The 8464-nt window shown below is 34.7% G+C and overlaps 1 long non-coding RNA gene across 2 annotated transcripts in view; it reads right to left on the reverse strand.

Moving 5' to 3' along the window:
- LOC115934030 (uncharacterized) overlaps positions 1-8453 on the reverse strand; it is a 93579-nt gene extending 85126 nt beyond the window's left edge. For both annotated transcript variants that reach the window (XR_004069880.3, XR_008678470.2), the window contains exon 1: positions 8228-8453. This is a non-coding gene — a long non-coding RNA (uncharacterized lncRNA). The remainder of the gene's footprint in view (positions 1-8227) is intronic.
- Positions 8454-8464: the final 11 nt, after the last annotated feature.

An 8464-nucleotide genomic window follows, 5' to 3' on the forward strand; every position in this document is an offset into this window, starting at 1 on the left:
CAAATCAAAACCACAATGCGATACCACCTTACTCTTGCAAGAATGGCCATAATAAAAAAAATAATAGATGTTGGCTTGGATGCAGTCAACAGGAAACACTTCTACACTGCTGGTGGGAATTTAAACTAGCACAAAATCACTGTGGAAAACAGTGTGGAGATTCCTTAAAGAACTAAAAGTAGAACTACTACAAAAGCAATCCCACTACTGGGTATCTACCCAGAGGAAAATAAGTCATTATACGAAAAAGATATTTGCATATGCATGTTTACAGCAGCACAATTCACAATAGCAAAAGTGTGAAACCAACCCAAATGCCTATCAATCAATGAGTGGATGAAGAAACTGTGGTATATATATATATATATATATATATATATATATATATATATATATATATATATATGATGAAATACTACTCAGTCATAAAAGGAATGAATTAATAGCATTTGCAGCAACCTGGATGAGACTGGAGAATATTATTCTAAGTGAAGTGACTCAGAAATGGAAAACCAAATATTGTATGTTCTCACTGATAAGTGGGAGCTAAGCTATGAGGATGCAAAAGGCATAAAAATGACACAGTGGACTTTGGGGACTCAGAGGAAAAAGGTGGGAAGGGGATGAGGGATAAAAGATTACAAACTGCATGTAGTGTATTCTTTTCGGGTGATGGGTGAAACAAAATCTCACAAATCACCACTAAAGAACTTACTCATGTAACCAAACACCACCTGTTCCCCAATAACCTGTGAAAATAAAAAAATTAAAAATTAAATAAAATTAACAAAATTTAAAAAATAAATAAATAAAATGGGAAAAGATCTGAATAGACATTTCTCAAACGACATACAAATGGCAAACAGGTATATGGAAAGGTGCTCCACATCATTGATCATCAGAGAAATGCAAATCAAAAGTACAATGATATATCATCTCACCTCAGGTAAAAATGCTTTTATCCAAAAGACAGACAATAACAAATGCTGGCGAGGATGTGGAGAAAAGGTAATCCTTATACATTGTTGGAGGAAATGTAAATTAATACAACCACTATGAAGAACAGTTTAGAGATTCCTCAAAAAACTAAAAATAGAGCTACCATATGATCCAGCAATCCCACTGCTAGGTATATATCCCAAAGAAAGGAAATCAGTATATTTAAGAGATATCTCACTCTCATGTTTGTTGCAGCACTATTCACAATAGCCAAGATTTAAAAGCAAACTAAGTGTCCATCAACAGATGAAGGGATATAGAAAATAAGGTACATATACAAAATGCAGTACTATTCAGCCATAAAAATAATGAGATCCTGTCTTTTACAGCAATACGGATGGTACTGGAAGCCAATATGTTAAGTGAAATTCGCCAAGCACAGAAAGACAAACTTCTCATTTTCTCACTTATTCAAAAGAGCTAAAAATTAAAAACAATTGACTCATGGAGATAGAGAGTAGAAAGAAGGTTACCAGGGTCTGGGAAGGGTAGTGGAGTGGGGGGAAATGGGGATGATTAATGGACGCAAAAATATAGGTAGGTAGAATGAATAATATCTACTCTTTGATAGCATAATAGGGTGATCACAGTCCATAATAATTTATTGTACATTTAAAAATAACTTAAAAAGTATGATTGGATTCCTTGCTTGTAACACAAAGAAAGGATAAATACTTGAGGTGATGGATACTCCACTTATCCTATTATTATTATGCACTGTCCTATTATTATTATGCACTGTATGTATCAAAATATCTCATGTACCCCATGAATGTATACATCTATTATGTACCCACAAAAATTAAAGACAAAAAAAAAAGAAGTAATGGAAGCCAGGGGGAAATGGAATGACATATGCAGAGTGCTGAAAAAAAAAACTGTCAACAAAGAACTTTATGTCCATCAAAACTTTCCTTCAAAAATGAAGGAAAAATTAAGACATCCAAAATAAGCAAAACCTGAATTTATTGTAAGCAGTTCAGCCATAAAAAAATACTAAAGGGAATTCTTCAGGCTAATAAAAAAAGGATACCAAACAGTAACTTAAATCCAAATATTTAAAGAAAAATTAACACCAATCCTTCACAAACCCTTCAAAAAATTAAAGGAAGAGAAACACTTGATAACTCATTTTATTAGGTCAGCATTATCTTGATACCAAACCAAAGACATCACAAGAAAGTAAAACTGCAGACCAATAACCTTCATGAATATAAATATAAAATTTCTCAACAGACTCAATCCAAAAAATTCCTTAAGCTGATATACTTCAGCAAAGTCTCAGGATACAAAATCAATGCGCAAAAATCACAAGCATTCCTATATACCAATAATAGAAAAGCAGAGAGCCAAATCATGAGTGAACTCCCATTCACAATTGCTACAAAGAAAATAAAATACCTAGGAATACAACTTACAATGGACGTGAAGGACCTCTTCAAGGAGAACTTCAATCCACTGCTCAAGGAAATAAGAGAGGACACAAACAAATGAAAAAACAATCCATGCTCATGGATAGGAAGAATATCATGAAAATGCCCATACCCCCCAAAGTAATTTGTAGATTCAATGCTATCCCCATCATGCTACCATTGACTTTCTTCACAGAACTAGAAAAAAACTACTTTAAATTTCATATGGAACCAAAAAGCCCATATAGCCGAGACAATCCTAAGCAAAAAGAACAAATCTGGAGGCATCATGCTACCTGACTTCAAACTATACTACAAGGCTACAGGAACCAAAACAGCATGGTACTGGTAGCAAAACAGATATATAGACCAATGGAACAGAACAGAGACCCCAGAAATAACACCACACACCTACAACCACCTGATCTTTGACAAACCTGGCAAAAACAAGCAATGGGGAAAGGATTCCCTATTTAATAAATGGTTCTGGGAAAATTGGCTTGCCATATGTAGAAAACAGAACCTGGACCCCTTCCTTACACCTTCTACAAAAATTAACATGAGATGGATTAAAGACTTAAACATAAAACCTAAAACCATAAAAACCCTAGAAGAAAACCTAGGCAGTACCATTCAGGACATAGGCATGGGCAAAGACCCATGACTAAAACACCAAAAGCAATTGCAACAAAAGCCAAAATTGACAAATGGGATCTAATTAAAGTAAAGAGTTTCTGCTCAGCAAAAGAAACTATCATTAGAGTGAACAGGCAACCTACAGAATGGGAGAAAATTTTTGCAATCTATCCATCTGACAAAGGTCTAATATCCAGAATCTACAAGGAACTTAAACAAATTTACAAGAAGAAAACAACCCCATCAAAAAGTGGGCAAAGGATATGAACAGACACTTCCCAAAAGAAGACATTTATGCGGCCAACAAACATATGAAAAAAAGGTCATTATCACTGGTCATTAGAGAAATGCAAATCAAGACCATAATGAGATACCATCTCATACCAATTAGAACGGCAATCATTAAGAAGTCTGGAAACAATAGATCCTGGTGAGGATGTGGAGAAACAGGAGCACTTTTACACTGTTGGTAGGAGTGTAAATTACTTCAACCATTGTGGAAGAAAGTGTGGCAATTCCTCAAGGATCTAGAATCAAATACCATTTGACCCAGCAATCCCATTACTGGGTATATACCCAAAGGATTATAAATCATTCTACTATAAAGAACATGCACACGTATGTTTACTGCAGCACTATTTACAATAGCAAAGACTTGGAGCCAACCCAAATGCCCATCAATGACAGACTGGATAAAGAAAATGTGGCACATATACAATATGGAATACTATGCAGCCATTAAAAAGAAGGAGTTCATGTCCTTTGCAGGGACATGGATGAACCTGGAAACCATCATCGTCAGCAAATTAACACAGGAACAGAAAACCAAATACCGCACGTTCTCACTCACAAGTGGGAGTTGAACACAGGGAAGGGAACATCACACACCAGAGCCTGTAGCGGGGTGAGGGGAAAGGGGAAGGAGAGCATTAGGACAAATACCTAATGCATGTGGGCTTAAAACGTAGATGATGGGTTAATAGGTGCAGCAAACCACCATGGCACATGTATAGCTATGTAACAAACCTGCACATTCAGCACATGTATCCCAGAACTTAAAGTTAAATTTTTTAAAAAAAGAGAAATCAATTTTTCTTATTTTTATTATACTTTAAGTTTTAAGGTACATATGCACAACATGCAGGTTAGTTACCTATGCATACATATGCCATGTTGGTGTGCTACACCCATTAACTCATCATTTAACATTAGGTATATCTCCTAACGCTATCCCTTCCCACTCCCTCCACCCCACAACAGGCCCCGGTGTGTGATGTTCCCCTTCCTGTGTCCATGTGTTCTCATTGTTCAATTCCCACCTATGAGTGACAACATGAGGTGTTTGGTTTTTTGTCCTTGCGATAGTTTGCTGAGAATGATGGTTTCCAGCTTCATCCATGTCCCTACAAAGGACATGAACTCATCATTTTTTATGGCTGCATACTATTCCATGATGTATATGTGCCATGTTTTCTTAATCCAGTCTATCATTGTTGGACATTTGGCTTGGTTCCAAGTCTTTGCTATTGTGAATAGTGCCGCAGTAAATATATGTGCACTTGTGTCTTTATAGCAGCATGATTTATAATCCTTTGGGTATATACCCAGTAATGGGATTGCTGGGTCAAATGGTATTCCTAGTTCTAGATCCCTGAGGAATCACCACACTGACTTCCACAATGGTTGAACTAGTTTACAGTCCCACCAACAGTGTAAAAGTGTTCCTATTTCTCCACATCCTCTCCAGCACCTGTTGTTTCCTGACTCTTTAATGATCACCATTCTAACTGGTGTGAGATGGTATCTCACTGTGGTTTTGATTTGCATTTAAGAGAAACCAATTTTTCTACAAATTAATTTGAGTGCCATTTTGTTCCTACCAGGAACTTGATGGGAATCACAGGTTCCTGTATACTTATAAAGCATATATTTACTTCAGAATAATAAATTATATTGTCTTAGTCTGTTAAAAAATTTCTCAACAGAATACTAGCAATCCAAATCCAACAAAATATAAAATTACATCATTATGAAATGGGATTTATGTCAGGAACAGAAAATTGACTCAACATATGAAAATGAAATAATTAATTTGATTATTAAATTGACTCAGCATATGAAAATCAAATAATACAACTGAATCTGATAAAAGGACATCTGTAAATAACCGACAGCGAATGCCACAGTTAATGTTGAAAAACCAAAATTTTTTTCCCTTAAGATTAGGAACAACACAAGGATGTCCACTCTTGCCAATTCTATTTAACATTGTACTTGAAGATCTAACCAGGGAAATTAGACAAGGAAAATAAAAAAGGGCCATTTAAATTAGAAAGGAAAAACTGAAAATATCTTTATTCACAGATAACACAAAGTTATATATATAAACCCTTTAAAATAAATTTTAAAAATAGAGCTAATAGTGATTTCAGCAAAGTTGCAAGATATACACAGAAGTCAATATAAATGGCCCTATTAAAAATCAGTTGTATTTCTACACACTAACAATGAACAATCCAAATATAAAGAAAATCAATTTTATTTACAGTAGCATCAAAAGAATGAAATGCTTAGGAATAAATTTAACCATATAAGTGCAAGACCTGTACAATGGAAACTACAAAATATTGTTGAAAGAAATTAAAGGTGACCTAAATAAATAGTGAAATATTCTGTGTTCGTGGATCAGGAAACTTAATATGGCAATTCTCCCCAAATTTATCCACAGACTTAATGCAATAGCTATCAAAATTCTAGTGGACTTTTGCACAAAAAGTAGTAGTGCTGATCCTAAATTTTATATGAAAATACAAGATAATGTTAAAACAGAAACAAAAGTGGAGTACTCACACTTTCCAACTTCAAAACATACTACACAGCTGCAGTAATCAAGATGGTGTGGCTAGCACAAGGATAGACATATAGATCAAAGAAATAGAATTCAGAGTCCAGTAATAAATCATATATCTATGGTGAGTTGATTTTCAACAAGGGTTTCAAGACCACTCAATGGGAAACAATAGTCTTTTCAACAAATGTTGCTATGGCAACTGGATATTCACATGCAACAGAAAGAAATTGGGCCCCTAACTCCCACCAAATACAAAAACAATTCAAAATAATTCAAATACCTCAGTGTAAGAGCTCAAACTATAAAGCTATTTATTATAGGATTACATAGGTGTAAATCTTCATGGCCTTGGATTGGGCAGTGGTTTCTTAAATGACACCAAATAGGCAAGCTACAAAAAAAATAGAGATAAATTTGATTTCATCAAAATTAAAACCTTTTGTGCTTCAAAGGACACCATTTAAAAATGTAAAGACAACCATAGAATGGAGAAAATAGATGCAAATCATATCTGGTTAGGGTCTAGTATCTAGCTAATACAAAGAGCTCTGACAACTCAACAATAAAAAGACATTAACTCCATTTTTAAATGGGCAAAAGATTTAAATAGACATTTCTCTAAAGAAGGCATACAAATGTCCTATAAGGACATGAAAAGATTCTCAACATCACTAGCCATCAGGGAAATCCAAATGTAAATCACAGTGAGATCCTACTTTATACCTACTATAATAGCTATAATCAGAAGAAAAAAAAGACAAGAAGTTTGGAAAAAGATGTGGAGAAATGGTAATTCTCATACATTGCTGGTGGGAATGTAAAATTGTGCAGTCACTTTGAAAAACAGCTTGGCATTTCCTCAAAAAGTTAAACATAGGGTTACCATATGATTCCACACCTAGGAACCTACCCAAAAGAACTGGAAACATATTTCTACAAAAATCTATACACAAATGCTCACAGAAACATTTAAACATTTAACAGCTAAAATGTGAAAACAATCTAAATGTCCATTAACTGACAATGAATACAACGTGGTACATCCATGTGAAATTATTCAGCCATAAAAAAATACTGATACATGCTATAACACAGATAAACCTTGAAAACATTATACTAAATTAAAGCCAGTCACAAAAGCCACATATTATATGATAGCATTTATATGAAATCTCCAGAATAGACAAATCCATAAATACAGAAAAGTAGAGTATCTGCTAAGGGCTGGGGGAAAGGAGGAACAGGGAGAGACTGCTAATGAGTGTTTTACGGGGGTGATGAAAATCTTTTGGAATTAGATAATGGTGAGAGTTGCACAATTTTATGAATATACTGAAAACCATTTAATTGTTTACTCTAAAATGGTGACTTTAATGGTAAGTGAATTACATATTAATAAGTTTTTAATAAGACCTTATAGAAACCAATAGTGAAAATGTATCATAAATCTGGGAATGAAACTCTAACCTATGTGCCTGGAGGATGGAGAGAGAGATTGATAAAACTGAGTTTTGGCAAACGTGAGGAAAAGGTGTTTCACTTTTTTGAATGTTGTATGTTCCTTGCTGGTATTAACTGGCACATTTATTTGAGTAAGAAATTTAGCAGTTTGCATTAAAAAAAGATAAAGCACATACCCTAAGATCCGGGATTTTCACTTGTAGAAATCTAATATCAATGTGTGGCTGGCATAGTTGGCACTCAGTGGTTTTCTCTATTATAAAGGTGATAACCATAGGGGGAGATACTAAATTATGCAGTAAATTCCTACAGCCAAACTCAGCTCTCACTTCTGCTTCTTTTTCTAAAAACAAGACAGTATTCATACTATAATGTGCTATGACCATGAAATTTCTGTTCTTTTAATCTTTGCAAGCTGCTTAAATGGGAAGGTGAAATTCTTCCCTAAAATATAGGGTCTTTTTTCTAGGTATACTGAGCATATACTAGCAGAACAGTTAAAGATTTAATGTAGAGTTCCAGCCTCTTTTTGGAGTGGGGGTAGGATGGGGAAAAGACAGAAAGCTTGAACCTCACCCAAACACCATGCAGCTACAAAAAAGCCAAGAAATATTCAGAGTGACTTAAGTATAAAGCTTCATGAAAATGAGCAGCGACTATGCATTGATTGATAAAATCAATTACTACTGAAAGAAGTTCCTAAGTGAACCTATATATTTTTTTCTTTAACTCTTTCTCTGAATGGTGATATCTCTTTAAATATGGCATTGCTATTATTTGTAAACACTGTCCTTTGTTCAAATAGAATTCTATCAATTCCTCTAACATGTGGAAAACCATGTGAATCTACTTTTCTAATTAACCATACCCAAGCCTTTCAGTCTATGAAGACATAATCTGAAGTCCACTTGTCCAAATTGCAGGCAGAACACCAAACAAGGAGAAATAGCTTCAGAAATCTACTCCATTATCCAAAAGGTGACAAATGACAACTAAACTTCCAGGATGCTCATTGCGTCACCACTCCTCCACAGCTGGTTCCATGGAAGCATGGAGTTTCCACCAACATACCAGCTACCACCCACAAGGCTGCATCCTCCTATCT

The sequence above is a fragment of the Gorilla gorilla genome, chromosome 2 (assembly GCF_029281585.2).
Source record: "Gorilla gorilla gorilla isolate KB3781 chromosome 2, NHGRI_mGorGor1-v2.1_pri, whole genome shotgun sequence".
NCBI lineage: Eukaryota > Metazoa > Chordata > Mammalia > Primates > Hominidae > Gorilla > Gorilla gorilla.